The following is an 18377-nucleotide window of genomic DNA, read 5'->3' as shown; positions in this document are numbered from 1 at the left end:
AAAGAATACAGGGGTTGTGTGGAATAAGAGGGGACTTTATGTAGACTTGTTTCTCTCAATATATTAATTAGTTAATAGTTCTTACAACCTAAAGAAAAAAATTTAGGTCTTTCTTTGAAAGAGGAGAGAATGAAGAGAAGCAATTAAAGATGGAACTACTATGTATTCTTGTGGGAAGAATCCAACTATGCTACAAGAAAAATATATGTATCTTGCCACCTATAAGATTTGAATTGTTGACTTTTTTTCAAAACAATAAGTTTTCTAAAACAATGAAAATTAATATTTGAAATATTTATTTTTATAATAAAAAAATATTTTAGATTTGCATCTCTATATATTTTCCAATTGAATAAATTTTACATTACATGTTGAATAATGTTGAATATATTATTTGTATTCTCTTGGCACATTCCAAAATTGTATGCAGAAAGAGTCACATTTATAATTAATTGTCATACTAAAATTATAGGAGATGATGGTACACTAAGGTCAAATATGAATATAAGAGATGTAGCAATTTTTTAATCTCATAATCAACTACTCAAAAAAAGGATCAAATATAAATATAATGTGTTATAATGTAGAGAGAGTTTTATCTCAAAAAAATACAATTACCCATGTTTTATTTCTTCTTTAAATGCATGAAATGTCACTACAAATCTGTGTTTTTTTTATTATAAGAAAAATAGGTTTTACAAGGATCCTGAAACCCAAAAGTTAATACATATCAAAAGGCTAATAATAAGAAAAAAAGCCTAGCCATAGTAGTACGGCCAACCAAAAGGCCAGGATGACAGACAAGCAAAAAGCCAAAAACCAAGAACTACAAAAGCCAAATGGTCCAAAAAATAGGAAATGAAAAACCTCTATTACTCCTTCACCTTTCTTTCAAACTCCTACATCATTTATGCTGCTTCATAGGCTTTCTAGATCTCCGTAGCCATATGCTCCTACTTCTTCTGACTCTTTTGATCCAAGTTGCTAAAGGTAATGTCCATAGTCATGTCCTCATCCATCCTATCTCTGGCTCTATCCTTTTCCTCATTATCCTCTAGGAAAGCCCTAGCTTCCAACTTTCCAACAAGAGAGGAGATTTTTTCATTAAGAGAAGTTAGAATTGAAATCATCTAGTTTGCCAAATTATGATTGTAATTTTCTAGATTCTAAATTCTTTTTTCAACAAACCTGAGGCCATCCCCTTAATCTGTTGAATTTCCATGTTTTAACTTCTTCCCTTGGTTTTCTAGCTGACCCATTCTTTCTTTGACCTCCTCAAGTTCATGGTAGAGACATTTAATTGACTTGAAATTGTCAATCATACTATTTCTAGTATTATTTATAAAATTCATGCCAATTTCCCTTGTATTATCAGTAATAGCCACTAGTGTCAGATCAATGAGTTCCTCCATTTGGAGCTTTCCCTCTTTACCTTCAAGGATTTTGGGGTTCATGGTTTCTCTCACAATTCCCATTTTTGAGGTTCTAACATTAAAATATTTCCAGGAAATGCACCTGTCTTTTATAACCACCTCTCCACTCTCATCCTCTATCTTCTCCTTATCATGTTCCTAAGGAGGGGAAATTAGGGAAAGAGGAATGGTTGTGATCTCTGGCCTAGGATCTATTTTCCCCTCTAGGGACATGTCCTCCTCTTTAAAACTCCTCTATTTTTTATCTACTAGCTCCTCCCTCTTAACATCCTCCTCCTTATTCTCTTCATCAAAATCCATATCATCCCCTTCTTCATTAAGCTTGTCATCTCCTTGACAAGAAATTTTAAACCCAATTCCCTTGGGACTTTTCCTACATGGAGCTTTAGTTGAAGAAGGTGATTTCTTCTCAAAAAACTTATCCTTCTTTCCAGATGAAGGGTTAGCATTTTCATCCTCTGAACTTATACTCTGAACATCATTTGTGTCAGACAAGAAGTTTGAACTCCCCATCTCCTCTAATGCTGCAATTGCATGGGTAGTGGTTTTGCTTCTAGATTAAGCTTTGAAATGTTCATAAATCAAAAGTAGTAAACCCTCATTCGGGTAGGATTCAAAGTAGGCTTTTTCTTGTGCATAGAAATATTCTTATGCATGGAAGTATATAAATAAAAAGGGAAAGAGACCTTAATCCCATAACGAAAATGATTAAGTAGAAAAAAATGATGTGTTCTAACCCTATCAAATCTCATATTTAAATATGTATACTCAATAATAGCCCTCAAAAAATACCTCCATAGTTTCTTTATTGATTCCATCTCATAGTATGTTTCACTCTTGACCAGTTCCTTCTCAGAAATTTGTGCTTGTTGTATGAAAAGAATTTTTGACTAAAATAGTTTTGTTTTTCTATAGTCAAGTCATATTCCTTTAGTTTATGTAAGCTAGTGTTTGTGTGTAGTATGGATATAATTAACATCAAATAAAGCATACCACCATGTCTAATGATTTTTTTCTTTATTCTTGCCCTAAGGGTTCTATTCTGTCAAATTCACTCAAGACTTGGTTTCTATAGTAGTGTAGCACAAATTGTTTATGGTCGAAATAAAAGGTCAAAAATTGACATTCATTTACTTTTCCAACATATCTACTTAATGATAGATGATTACGGGGAATTTCTACATCTTGATTCCCTAAGATGTTCCTAATGTTGAATGCAAGGAAATTAGTCTCAATGCTTAAATTCTACGACACAAAACAATGTATTAAATGTGAAAATGCAAATATGAGTCCAATCAAAATAAAAACAAGCTATTCAACTTGGAGAAAGAAAAATTAAGAATAAATAATTGAGATCATTTTCAAGGCTTTACCAAAGAGTTCCTACAATTACCCTGATGGTGAATGTAGTGCTCACTTAAGAAAACATTGCTAACCCTAGTAGTGAACAAGATGTTGTTGTTTGCTAACTAGCAAAACTTACAAGTAGATGATCACACTCATTTTGATACAGGAAAACTTAGGGCATATGTTTTGTACATAGGATTACTTCTCAACATCCTATTCTTATCCTTAATAGTTTTATGGAACAATTAACACAAGAGTTCAACGTATAGATCTATAGTTGCCCTATAAAATAATTAGAGTGAGACTTTTGTGGCATAAAAATCAAATATGCATACATTTACTACCTCCTACGACAACCAAAAAAATAAATAAGAAAAATTATTATGCTAATGCTTGATTAAAAATATAGAGATTGCCCTATGACTTAAGGATCAAATTTAGAGATTCTTGATATTTAAATGATGTGTAAAACTTGGAGTTAATATAATATAACCTTGATACTCAGCTCAACCATGTTTAATAACCATAAAGTAGGTAATAGACTCTCTAAAGTTTACTACTTTAAATGATACCCCAATTAAAATGAAAAAGGCTATGACATGAATTTTTTTGCCAATTTGATACCTTCAAGCAAGAGAAGCCACAAAGTATAATGCATAAACATCTTAGCTTGGGAAATCTTACCATCAGACTTACAAGTTCAATACCCAACACAAAGAGAAACTAAATACTCCAAAGATTGAAACTCACTAGTATTAAACTTAGAAAAAGAGAAATAGCCTATTTCAAAATGAAGCAATCCAATATAAACCTCGTACCATTTTTGACATTTGCATAATAGAGATTGAGTATGGTAGAAAAAAATAAGACCTTTCCTGTTGTCGTTCTTTTATTATTTTAAACTAGATCTTAGTATGCCATTGGAGGTAATATTTGACCAAGAAATGAGATCATTGGTAGGATGTTGGGATTGGAATAAGTTATTATATAGTCTAGAAACTAATTTGGTATTTTCATTTTAATTTCTCCAATGCTTGGTCGCACTGATTTTGGCTTATGTTCATACCTAAGGATACAAGTGTGTTTCTCCTGAACTTGATAGATGTTTTTGTTTTATTTCATATAACTATTATCTTTAATTTAAATTGTGTATAAATTCTACTCTTCTTTAAACCTCTAGTCAAATATAAATTTCCATTCAAATAAGAAGATACCCTCGTCCATTTTGATAAACAACAACTCAAGAAAAATGGGAATATGTGACAATAACCAAATGAAGTTGTCACACTTTCCACCATCTCTACAACATCCTAGACATACATATCTCTAAAGTAATGTAATGTATTGATATAAATATAGAACAAAGGAACCATCACTTGCATCATTAAACACTCATATTTTTCCTTAAATCTATTAAGTTGGTCAAATTACTAAGAAAGTAAAGGGTGAAAGGGCTGGTAGACTCTACTTTACACTCGCCACCGCTAAGGTTGAATACCATAGGCTACATTCCCTTGAATAATTTTCTTATTTTAGACCATCGATGTACATATTATGTTCCTAATCACAATAATGGTATAATTTATCAGTTAGCTCTCACGGTTTTAGGAAAATCTCTTATATCTTTATGTGGTTATCATCTCTCTATATATAGGGTTTAATTTTTTTTTTATAGATATTTTCCAAGACATGTCTCAGTGGAACTCAATCCAATGGTCAACATTGGTGGTCTTGACAGGTGTGCCCCCATCAGGAAGTCCTCACAACAAATGATGGGATCTTCAATGTGCCCTATGATGCCAAATTTCCAAAGTTTTTAATTTGGGTTTAGCTATATCCCATTATCATAAAATTCATTACAACAATTTATATTCTCGTTTGGTAAACAACTTCAACTGGATGCTAGAAATAAGTTATGGTAGGGCTGGTCTGATCTTCATATTCAAATGAGCATTTCAACAAGTATGGAAGCCTTTATTTAATCTTTAGATGCAACTCATTATTTTTAAACACACATTTATTGATAACTTGTTACTCTTCACATTGTTGGGCTAACATCAATGAAGTTTTGAGATCCAATGTCATCTACTTAAATGTATGTAATAATTTAGTAAGCACCACCCAACTAGTAAACAAATACCTAAGCATACGATAATCCTACTAATGATGGAAAATTTAAAAAGAAGAAAATTTAAACAAAACATAAGATTCAAACAAGCATACAATAATCTTGGTGAGAAAAAGAGAAAGTTGAAAAACATTTTGGGAAAATGTAATTGACATAAAAGCAGCTTGCATGAGATAATTGAGCACATAAAGTTATCAAATGAGAAATCCAAACCACTAAAGAGGAACACAAATGGGGCCATAAATTATCTTTCATACACACTAACTTGAAATGGCTCCCAAATTGTAGACCACCACCAAACACATTCTACCAAATAATAAATGACTAACACGTTTTCTTTTTAACTTTTTATTATGAAACCAATTTGGTCAAAATTTTAACCAAATTGGTAAACCCTAATTTGGTCAAGATTTTGACCAACTTAGGCATAAAATAAAATAAAAGGTATTCAACAAGCCCATTTAGGACTTGGTCAAACTAAAAGGTCAAAAATTGACCTATAATGTACTAGCATGCTATTACCTTGTTATGTTACTCCCCTTGATTAAATACTTCATTTCTATTCTATGACTTTTTTTGAGTAGATATCTGCCTTGACAAGTCATCATAATTTACAAAATCTTCAAAATCCCCCTTTTTTGACACTGATATCTATGATGGTTGTACACTTACTATAAATTTATCTAGGAATGACTTTTGTACTTCTAATATGATTCCTAAAGAAAAATCCCAATTTTCTTTAGCTACATCAAGTGATTGAATCCGTGTTTCTAGATTTATTGCCATATCAACTAGACCTTCTTGTGTAGAAGATGGGAATCTTTCTTCATTAATGTCTATGCAAAGGTTGTTCTTTCTATAAAGCTTTCATATATGGAGTAAATTTGGACTATAGGTTGATAAGAGTAGATCTTATATTTCCATCTTTTACTTGCAACTCAGCAAGCCTTCCTTGTGTTAACATTAGTCTCTAAATATCTAATTGACTAGTGCAAGGAGATGTATCCAATGAAGATCCAATCCACCTAAGATCTCCTTGCAACCTATCAATTGTGTGTTGAGTCTCTTGGGTAAAGATATCAACATTGCATAGTTTATTGTACAAAGAGAAAATATTCTCCAAAACTTTCTTCACACTATCCATTTTATTTGATGAATCAGCTTGTCTCAATTCTATAACACTGGATATCTTATCCATGACCTTAGTGTGAAATTCCTTCTCAGAACATTCCAATAACTTTACATTGGTCTTTATATCATCATCTTTAATCTTATCAACTATATGCACAAGCTTCTCTAAGAGAGTCTTATTGAACAATGAGTCTAAAATATCAAAATCATCAATGAAAACATCTTTTATCTCATGCAAAAAAAAAAATTTCCTTATGCTCTCTTTTGAGCTTCTCTTTCTTTGATTTCCTCTATAGGGCCTCTTATAATATATCAATCTCTTCCAATGTGATTTTTGTTGGATTAGACTGTGGTAGAACAATCATCTCATCTAATATCACAGCCTCTAGTGATGTAGTTTCAACACTCTTTGGTGTGCTTGGACTTAGCATTTCTATCTACAATGGTGTAGCCTAAGTACTACTATGTCTAAAGAGTCTGGCTGTTGGGAGAAGTTGAAATGACTGGCAATGTGACTAGTTTGAATTGTTAATTTCTCTTTAGTATTAGTAGTCATATTATTCTCTTCTACTTGATCATCCTCTTTTTGATTTTCAACTTGCTTTGATGAGGTGGGAACAAGAATGGCTTTCTTACCCTTATTCTCTTTATTTCCTTGTCAATTACCAAAATTGTTGGTATACCTAAGCTTTGTAGATTAGGCAGTAATATAGCTAATGTATCTACCATTTTCTCTTCCATCTCAATGGAAAATATTGACATTATAGATTTTTCATTGTTAAGTTCATCTTTCCTCTCCAAAACCTTATCTTTTGATAGTGTTTGTTCAGTTAAATCTTTCTCCTTTGTCTATACAAGTGGGGGTACAATAGATGTGTCTTTTTGTTGTGTCTCAGTGGATTCCTTTGCAAATTCATCAATTCTCACCAATACATTACTAATGCATGGTATTACTTTATTGGTGCATTCTTGCTACAATTTTATTATATCATCTCCACTTAGTGAATTTACATTCTGTGTCAAATTATCAAGAACTTCCTCAATGACTACAGTTTCCTATTAACTCTTTCTCTCCTTGTGGAGTATTGATGTTAGGAAAATTAACATCTATGCCCTAATATATCTCATCATCTATTTCATCCTTAGTTGGTTCTTCCTTCTCCTCCACAACTTTTTTGTTTTACCTTTCTCTTTTACTGACTCAAACTTCTCTACCACTATATTATCTTTATCTTCTATAGCCTATGTGGTTAAACAATAAATTAATTTCCATAGTAGTGTACTTTGGTTTTCCAGCTCTTCAATTTTCTTCTTTAGAATATGAAAAGCTCTATGTTTAGGAGTAAATCTCCCTTTGTGTTCCTCTATGGCTTTGGAAATTTTCTCCTTTTCTAGACTAGGCATAACTTGAGCTAGAGTTGTCTCTCTTACCTATTTTTTAGTAGCCATACTAAACTTCTACTTCTTCTAAACTCTCTGATAAAGAATTTTAGGTATTGATTTGGAAATATCTAAAGGAGTTGCCTTAAAAATAGCCATCATCTAATAAATAACTCCTTAAACATTATTCTAGTCTTTGTTATCTAACTTATCAAATCAATGTGTCTAAAACAAAATAAATCTACACTGTCTTTAATATTCTCACATATATTGACAATATCAGATGAAGGATTATAGCTTACCACTAGAATTGACTTATGGCATCTAATTATTTCCTTTCATCATTTGATTCCTCCTATGGCTTATACTTTTGTCTTAGTTTCTTAACAGGCATGCTCAACTCTATTATGTCATCCTTCCTTTTCTCTTTGGCAGATTGTGCTTCCTTGGCTTGTATAGTGGCAACCCTTGTGCTTGACCTTGTCAAAGGTGTAGCTAAATTCTTTTTTTTTTTTTTTCCTTTGCTTCCTTCTTAGGTTTCTACTTGTTCTTTTTTGTGCTTTCCTCTTCTTTCCTTTTTCTTTGGATTCTTGCTTGGCTTCCTCTTAATCCTCTAAAGCTTGATCTTCACCTTGTCCTTGAGTTATCTATAGAGGTTCTTGACCTTCTTCTTTTACTTCTTCTTCTTCTTATTCTCCTTCTTCACCTTTGCCAATTTTCTCTTTCATTTTCTTCACCATTTTTTTTTTCTTTCTAATGATACTTGCATTTTGTGAGTTTATCGTAATCCTTGACTTGGCTTCATCATGATTTTTGAATGATATTCTGTCAATAGTGTAGTGATGGTTGTTGATGATTCATCAACATTTACCTCATAAGGTAATGGTCTCAACCATGTAACCCTCATAATATCTACCTGAACATATGTATAGTTGGCATCTACTAGGAAACAAACATCATTATAATGTTCTTCCACTAGAGGCATAGGAATTCTTGATCTCTGCTTCATAAACTTCTTAAAGTATTGAAAATAGCTAGTCATTATCGAATCAATTTTTTTACCTAATTTCTCAACATACTCCCCTATCTGGTATGTAACTGATAGATTGATCTTTTAAACTACCTTGCAAAATATAGGAAAAGTATGTTGGACATGGAAGAATATGTAGATAATAAATGAACCAAACTTACATTGTGGATTATTTGTCTTTTTAATAGCTTCTAGGTTTTTTGACAAGTTTTGAAGCTATAGCTTGGCTAGGTCATAGCTATGATCTCTCTTGATGATCTTGTAACCTAGGTCCATGGTATCACATGGTATACTATTTAGTCTACTAAACTAATAAAATATATGTGCTATCACATGCATTAGATATGCAATTATAGGTTCTATAATAATATCAATTGACATACCTCTCTTGTTCCATACTACTCTAGTGTTCTTCTCAATTACTTCCTTGGCATCACTCCTTATGGTCTTGGGTCTATCTAGGGTAGAATACCCTAAAACCCTATGAACGATTCTTTTAGAAATTCTGACAAGATCATCTTCTAACCATAGTTGATTATAATGAATTCTCCTTAGCATTACCTTTATCCATTCTATCTTGAACATCTAAGAAAAATCTAAGTCACACATCAACCATTTGCATTCTTTAATCTTGTTCTCCTCCTTCAAGAATCCATTTTCACATAATCGGTAGGTCTCCCTGATCTCTAGGTCTCCAAACAACACCTAACATTGCAAATCATCAAAACTTTTGATGGGATCATCAATAAAGTGCCTGATAAGTCTCTCTTGTATGCAATTTTAAGTATAGTTTTAAAATTTAAAGGTTATCACATATCATTATTGATTAACTATAAATTCCTAACATCTTTACCTTCATTTCTCTATATTTTCAAAGAGCTTGCTACCATATTCACTATCTAGGGTTTGCAAACTTGAAACAATGTAACTCATTACTAGTGAAATATCTTTTGAATCAATGAAATAGTTTCATGTTGTAGTAGAATCTTGTTTACAATAGCTTAAATCCTCTTCAAAATTTACCTTCTTTCTCTTTGATTTCTTCGTAAGTGAAATTGACTCAAAAATTGACTATATAACCTTGAAAACCTTGGACTAAACACTTAATGCTTACATAGTTGTAAGCTTGATTGCCATAGGATTTTCAATGTACTTAGTCAACATAGCTAGCTTAGAACTACTACAATACCTTCATTACTTGATAGTAACTACAATTCTCTAATACTTGGCAACAACACAAACTATAACATATCGATAAATCAACTCTTTCTTCTAACCACTTCATCGCATCTTAATTTATGCTAATAAAAATTTTCATTCCTCAAATGCTTGGAACTGATGCAAAATATATCATTTCAAATATTAGTTCCACACATACCTTTGATTTCCTAGTTGGAGTTATCACTTGATCCATTGGATAAAGTGATCTCATCTTGGCTTGATGTGCTGCAATCTTTCTTCTTTTTCCATGTCTTGTTCATATGAATCTTTGTCTTTTCAGCATCTACCTTTTCTTTTCCTTTATTGAATTCATTTCTTAGTGTAGGTGATCAAGTTGGACAGTTTCTTCTTACATGACCAACCTTAAGACAACTATAGCATATCATCTCTCCATTTAACCACTTTTTAAAATTTTCTCTAAAGTGAATCCTTATGCAATTTACAATACCATGACCATATTCTCCATAATAGTGACAATTGTACCTTGTGTTGCAATCCTAAGTGTAATAATTTCCATGATGATGTACGTTTGTTTTCTTGTTTGATGTCCACTTAAATTTAGATCTGCATTCATATTCTTTGTGTCCATACTTCTTATAGTTCTAATAATAGCCTTCAAATTTCTAAGTGTTGATGATCTTTTTCCTACATTCATGTGATTGATGTCCTTGCTTCTTATAGTTGTAGCAGTGTCCTCTATTTTTTTCTTGGGGGTTTTATTTCCAATGTTACTCCTGCAGACATTTGTTGTAAGATCTAGTTTTACACAATGATGACTGTGGGTTTTTTGGTCTTTCCCTTATTATTCCTTTGTTCACCACTTTTATATGATTCACCTTTCTTAGTAGTAGAATATCCCAATCTAGCAATATCATCATTTTTCCTTGGTGTGTTCATTAGTTTCTCAAAGTACTTTATGGCTTCACTAGGTTTATTGAACCTTTCAATAAATTCCTTTTCTACTTTCAATTCATTCTACAATAGCTCATTTTGTGATTTCATAGTTGCAATCTCAATGTCTTTTCTATTCAATTCTTGATTTGCAATCATCAGTTGATTCATTGTATCTAGTTGCATGTTTGCTAGATTTTGCAAATCTGATGTCTTCTCCTCAATTATGTTTTCCAATATTCTTTTATCTTCTTGAATCATGAGTTTGTCTTCCTCATCTTTCTTTTTAAGTTTAGTTATCTCACACAGCATAATTGATCAAGTTTCTTGTTCCCTTTTTAGATTCCCAACTTCTTCATTTTGGGCATTATTCTTTTCCATTAGATCTACAATTATTGCATCAAATTCTTTGGAGTTCTTGTCCTTAAATAATCCAGTAGTTTCTTCTTGATCTTGATATTGAGAATCATTTTGTTGAATGGCCAATTTCTTTCTTCTTTTCAATGACTACTACATTTCATCTATTGCCTCCTTAAGTTGATGTAGGGAAAGTTTTATTTCAATTTTTTAGTTCTCAATAGTATTTTCCAATTCATAGGCTTCCATCTTCAAGATCTTTCCTCCAAAGCTATCAAACTTTACTTTCTAGAGAATAAGGCTCTGATACCAATTTTTGGAAATAGCAATGAGAAAGTAAGTTTTGATGGGGGTGGGGGTGAATCAACACTTAAAATATTTACCACTAAAGCATTTTACTATTCATCCATCTCATAACTTAACATGTAAAATAAAATATGTAAGAATGCATCATATCCATAGCACAAAGTAAATTGTTGCCCCACTTTTCATTCTCTAACCAATTAGCAAATGTGAACAATTGTGTTTTAATGTGAGGAGAAAATTCTTGGGTTTCTATTGAGTCTACGTCTAAGCCCTATTAGGTTGGATAAGTCTCCATCAGATTTTCCCTTTTCTCCCTCTCCTCATTTCTAGCTAGGTGGTTTTTCATTTTGTCAAGTGATCTTACAAGTAGGTTAGTGCTTAATCCACTAGAGATTTGTGTTACTCATTCAATGATCATCTACAAGTTATACCCATTTATGACCTTTCACTATTTGAAAAACTAACATTTGCAAAAATTTGGAAATCATCTTCTCCTCACTAGGGTTTCTATCCATGACAATAATTTCCCATGAAAGGCACTAAATGATGCACATAGATCAAAAACATAAAACCAAAAAGGCGTCTTATGGAAAATCAATGTTCCCTTTGTGATTATGACTTCAGAAAATGTTTCAAATTCATCATGACTCTCATAATTGTCCTTGGCAAAAAACTCAAAACTAACTTCTCCTTGGTAGGTTTTCAACCCATGAAGTTGGTTTTTTGAAATGGTAGTTTAGAATGAAAGGGAATCATAAGTGGTCTTTGACAAGGTCTTTGCACCTCATTTAGACATTTCCAATTTCAAGAGGGGCAATTTTTTGAAGTTCTACTAAGAAAGGAAACACTGGTAGAGAAATTGAAACAGTCTTCTCCTTGGCAATTTTTCAACCCATGAAGACACTTTCCCAAATTCCAAACAAAATCAAGCTAATGATAAGGTTAGATTCATAATTTGTGTATAGAACATCTCAAAATGATAATGAAGAGAACCTAATCATTACTGAAAGAGATGATGATCAAGATCTAACTTAGTGGATATTCTCCCACAGAGTATCCTAATGGTAACTTCCCAAGACTTAAAGGAAAACAAGAAATTAAGTTATGGAGATATAGAATGTTACTGTTGAACTCAATGGAATAGTGAAAATAACCCTAGATGCCCATTAAACCCTCACATTTACTATTTCAATAGGTACCTCCTTCAATTCATTCATGTGGCACAAATTTTGAAGATCAATGGATGAATCGAGGCTCCCATATATATGGAAACATAAATTGTTGAACAAACTACTACTCTTTCTTCGAATTGTTATTCTATTAATGTGCATAACTTTTTAAAAAGCTAGTAATTGTTGCATTAACCATTCCTTTCACTCTCTCAATTCAAATCTCACTCTCAAAGTCATGGCAACTAGGTTTGCAATTTTTGATGGGTTGAATGGAATGAAATCCCAACTAAAAAATTTCATAGATACCTCTCTTTGTTTCTACAACATGGAGGATTTTCAAAAGAGAGTGAAGTCTGAGTGGATTCATTTCATCACTAAGAAACTCTAAGGATGTGGGTTGGTCAAGGCAACTAGTTTTCCTATTGTAGTTAGGCCCCAAAGTCAATATACAATTGTATACATCATTATAACTCAAAGACAAGGTAGATTTTACTACTTGATAACACAGTGTTGATTTCAATCAATAGAAAAATTGTAGTGAATTGCCTTTGACTACCAGAATAGGAAGAGTTCTTAAAATTGACCTTTGGAAGAGTCATTTCTAAGTTTTCCACAAAGAGGATGATCTAGATGAAAGAAATCATGTAGACATGGTTCCAATAACCATAGAGTGCTAAGAGTAAGGTTCCTAGGACCTTGTTCGGGACCAACCTCAAACTAGAGATTATTGATATCTTGATTATCCTACATAGGTTGAAAATAGAGGTGGAATCTTTGAATTTTTTTGAGTATTAGTTCTTTTTAGTGTAAGTCATTTGCTCTAACACCCAATATATTAGTTGAACCCATGAGGTAAGAAAAATTATGTCCAATACTCTATGTGCTATAGAATTTTACAATATATTCTATATGTCCTCTTTCCTCATCTATATGTTCACCTTATTGCAACTATGGCCAGGCCTCCAAAGAGTGGAGAATTGTCCTGATGATGTGAAATCTTATGATATTTATTCATACTTATAGTTAGAAAATAGCTATGCGAAGTATGTGAAAGTTAATGATGTATTCACTATGAGGATTTGTAGGGAACTATAAGGATGTCCAAAAAGGAGATTCAATCTTGAAGCCATGGAAGCCATCAGTCAATTTGGGAGTTATTTCATCCTATTCTCATCCTTTTATTAGTTATGTCTTGCAATTTTTGATGGTTTCCCCTTGAAGCTACCAAGATATCCTAGTGATAGGCTTGCATTGATTGAGATTATGCGACCGGCCATTCAAGTGAACATGTTGAGTGGGAGCTTGAAGAAGAAAGGGTAGGAATTCCCCATAAAGGTGGGGGCTTTCAACTATGACACCCACTTTGATGCCAAGAACATGTTGAAGGTTTTTGAGATGAAGTATAAGCTAGACATGTACAAAGTCCTAAGACCGATGTTCAACCCAAACGGGTATGCAAGGGATGTTTTACAAATCAAAAGTGTAATTAAGCATATTACCACCATTGAGGATTACTGGGCCAATTGTAAGAATGAGTTCAAGAACTATGATCGAGCCTTTGCTAAATTAGCAATCAATTAGGTGAAAATGTACAAAGTCAACATTGATGTAGGATAGAGGATGATGGACATAACATGCATAGAAAAACTTACCTGACAAAGATTAAAGGCACTCCAATAAGCTTGGAACCTTATGAGGACACTAAGGAGGAGTTAGATATAATGATGACTCAAATCTACAATAGGACCAGAAAATGCGTTGAATGGACCATAGACAGAAGGAGTTGGAGCAAAGGCACATCTACTTAAGCTTCCCCAAAAGTTGTAGTGGTTTCCTCTTCCCAAGGTGGTACACTAGGTGCAACATTATCTATTACCCAAGGGCCAACACAACCATTAGATGGAGGTGATCAACCTCCCAATAAAAGCATTCCCCTAACCAGAACTTGTTAGGATGGATCTCTACCTGTAATCAAAACTCCAATAGAAGCTAAGAAGAAGAAGGTTGAGGAATTAAAAGATGGTGCAATCATACTTGCTCTCTCACCCAATACTAATCTGATCTCATTTGTGAGTGCAACACAACTACTTCTAAGTAGTCCCCAAGTACAATTAGTAGATCTTGGAGATGGTGAAAGTATTGAGAGCGAGTCTATTGAGTCAGATGAAGCAACAAAGAAGACTATAGAGGAAGAGAAAGGCCCAAAATCTTCAAATCTCATCTCACAAGCCCTAATGAATCCTTTCTCCTCATCTAAAAAAGTATTGACCTTGGTCAACAGAAATATTTTTAGTATAGATACACTTGGGACTACATCTAAGGTGATCAGGATAGAGTCATGGCTAGAGGACACCTTAGACAAAAAAAAGGAAGAGGAAAGAGGAAGGAGTTTCCAATAAAGAGACTTTATCTTTGGCCACCCACTCTAGATCAGCACTGAGAAAAGTCAAAAAGTAGAAGGCCTTGTCAATTATTGGTCAAGATCCTAACATAGGGCATTTGACAATGGAAATTGCCAAACCCCCTAAAGAGGGAAGAATCAATGATATGTCTATGGATGATGTTTCCCTACATTCTATTGATCTCAAGAAAGTTTGACATGACACCAAGATTGGCCTATTAAATTCAATAATTGATGTGATAGAGGAACAACTTGAAAGCCTTAAATTATCAAAAGTTAGAATGAAGGTGGAAATTCATGAACTCAATGGCTTTATCAGGCAGTTAGTCACCCTATTGGCAATCATCTCCAGAATGTCAATTACTAGTGATCCTACTACTACTGATGTTTAGGCACTCATCTCCTAGCTACATGAAGATAAACATTTTAGGAAGATCAGCAGAGAGTGGAGTGAGAAACTCAAGTTAGAAGGACTTGCAATCATAGAGCAGATTGACAATGTAATACTGAGGCTCAAAATAGAGAAGGGCAATATTTCAGCCAATCAAGCCACCCTAGTAGCAGAGAAACTTAAGAGTGAAGATTGTATTTCTCTACTAAATATGATTACCCATATGAAGGCTAAGGAGGTTATGGAAGTAAATATTCTACCTATGGGAGATTAGCCTCTATTTGAGTGGCTCTAAAGTATGCAATTCAAGTCTGAAATGATCCTAGCAACAAAGGAAGGACTTAAAGAAATAAAAGCCAAAGTGAAAAAGGATCAAGACAGAGACTATGAAATTTTAAAAGGTCTACACACATATTCCTAGACTAGTGGAAAAGGAGAGGGGATCATCAGAGTGGCCATCATGCAAAAGAACTTCTCTAGTTATATAGATGGCTTGATAGAGATATCTTTCGATCACTGAAATAGAGTTTATGAGCTCCAAAAACTTGGTGAGTGTGTACATGTGGCTATGAAGGAGACAGAGGAGTGGTTAAATTCCATCAAAGGGTTAGCCAGAGAGAATTCCAAGTGGCTCTTGAGATACACTAATGTCAATGTTCATAAACATCAAGAATTGATTCCAATCATTGTTGCTGCCAAGGCCTATAAGAGAAAGTCAAAATAGGGAAATAAGGCAAAGTGATTCACATCTTGCCCTTTCATTTTTTTGATGTAATGATTGTAATGGATAAGTTGGCTCTTTTCCATTTGTCAATTTTGAGGAGATGAACCAATTTGAGTGTCTTTTTATAATGGTTGTCTTAGAATCCTATATGTACTAAATTGAAAGATTAATAAAAGTTCATCTAATTTTTGGTGTGAAATACTTGACGTTGCAAAGACAATTGAATGGTATTTTGTGCTAATTATTTTTTGTTCCACTATTTCTATGTTAGTTTTATGTTTTCTCTTTTGTCTAAATTAAATCAAGGAGTGAACAAAGTTTTATTCCACTCTTTCAAAATAGTAATATAAAGATAATAGTATTGTTATCATAAGTTCAATAGAAATCCCTTTCTATGCTTTCTTTCGAGTTAGCCTTTTCCATCTCTAGATTTAGTTTCTTGTTGTTATCAATTTAGTTTTAGATAGCATATATTGCTAGCTTGTTAAACTTTGGGGGTTCATAAGATGTGTGAATCCATAGACTTAACTAATCTTATATTTCCAACCTTGGCCTAAGTTAGTTCCTATTTAGGCCTAGCTTGGTTTGCCTTCTCTATTCTTAGGTTAAGAAAACACCCTATTTTAGAATTAGAAACGAACATAATTCATTGCAAATCACAAATACAATAGGGAGTTGTACATAACAATTTAGAGGGAGGTTAGTCATTTAATAACAACTTTCCAACTATTGTAATTAGATGTTGTTCACAAAAATTTGTGCATTTGAGAGTTAAATCAAAAGAAAAATCTATTTACTAACAAATTTTTGGTGACTCTACTGGGGAGATGAGTAGTTCCTAGGCTAATAGACCTATGATATAAAGAAAAATGGTGTTACCTCATGAGAACATAGTCCCAATACTTCAACCTAACCTTCGATTCCAAGATGACCAAGAAGACATAATCTCATCCCTTAACGCATTCATTTGGAATAATCAGAAGAACACAAAGCACTATAGAAATGCTAGCTAAATATTAGAAGAATCTAATTAGGGCTGAAGCATTAGAAAGATATATTCAAAGGAGAGAACTCTAAAGAGAAGAAAGACAAGTAGAACATGAAGCCTAGAGGAAAAATCAATTCAACATCCTAGATCAAGAAAGGTTTCTCAGAAGAACCAAAGAGAAAGGTGGAAAAGACCCTATTTTTAAAAGCTTACAGAACTCAACTTCTCCATCCTAGATATACCTTAATGAAAGGGTGATAATAAAAATTGGAGCAAGCCACCTTCACCTCCTAGAAATCAAAATCCTTCACATACTACTTTCCAGCATTGGCCTTCCATGGAGTAGTTGCTCTCCTAGTTGTCAATTTTTTACCATTCCTTGTTAGGACAATCATGGCTACTCCCTGGGCTGCAGCAATGGGGCCATTAGTACTTACAACATATCACCCAATCCTATTTGGTTTGAGAAAGAATTTCCCTAAGTTTTTAGGTGATAAGAAAGTTATGATTGATGAACATATCAAAGGCTTTTTTGCACCTACCCATATCTTGGGGGTAGCTCACAAAGATGTAGTCATAAGGCTATTAGTAGAAACTCTAATAGAGAATTTCTAGAAACTTTGATAGAGAACACAATAGATTGGTTTTATCATTTAGGTGATGGCTTAGTCACAAATTAGGATACGATGAGGGTAGCTTTCAAAATGAGATTCAAAATGGTGGAAGATGATCATGTCCTATTAACACAATTAATGTCCATTAAGAACAAACCTACTATGAGTATGAGGGATTTTATTACAGCTTTTAATGAGAATACTAGTAGAATTCCCACTATTGACAGACCCAGTGCTGGCAATTTGAAAACATTCTTCATAAGTGTTATGCCATCGGATATCAACTATGATCTAAGGAGGTCCCATCCCACAGATTTGGTGGATGCACAAAAGAAAGCAGACAAATTTGAAGATGACTTGATCTCCACTGGAAAATGGAAATGAGAACTTCAAACCAAAGGAAGTTCTAGCAATACCACTTCATCTGATGAGATGATACAAAATTTGTCAAATGAGTTAGTTTCTATGAAGAGACAACTGCCTAGATTTAATCAATCTTACCAATGGAATTCCAAAAATCCACCAGGAAGGAGTAATGATGGAAAATTTCCACAACTAGTAGGTCCACGATAGAGGTTAGAAATTGAGGCAGCACCTAGGAAATGGAATATGTTTGTGTTCCATTTAACAATGGATCACAACAGCAAAACTTGTCCCAAAATAGCTCATACGATGCATTTGTTAGCCACTAATGAGTTAAATACTGCAACCCCTAGTTCTGAGTCAGATTTCTACTTGAATGGTGACTCTAGAAATTTATTTTTAGAGTATGAGTCAGACTCTAAGAAAAAGGATGAATGCTATGCAACTATTCATAGGACTTCATATATAGTGTTAACCAAGAGCCAAATGAACAAGAATCA

Source organism: Cupressus sempervirens, chromosome 5 (genome assembly GCF_028749045.1).
Source record: "Cupressus sempervirens isolate cs-2001-9-10 chromosome 5, ASM2874904v1, whole genome shotgun sequence".
Taxonomy (NCBI): Eukaryota; Viridiplantae; Streptophyta; class Pinopsida; order Cupressales; family Cupressaceae; genus Cupressus; species Cupressus sempervirens.
The sequence above is the reverse complement of the archived record's forward strand: the minus strand, read 5'-3'. Positions refer to the sequence as shown.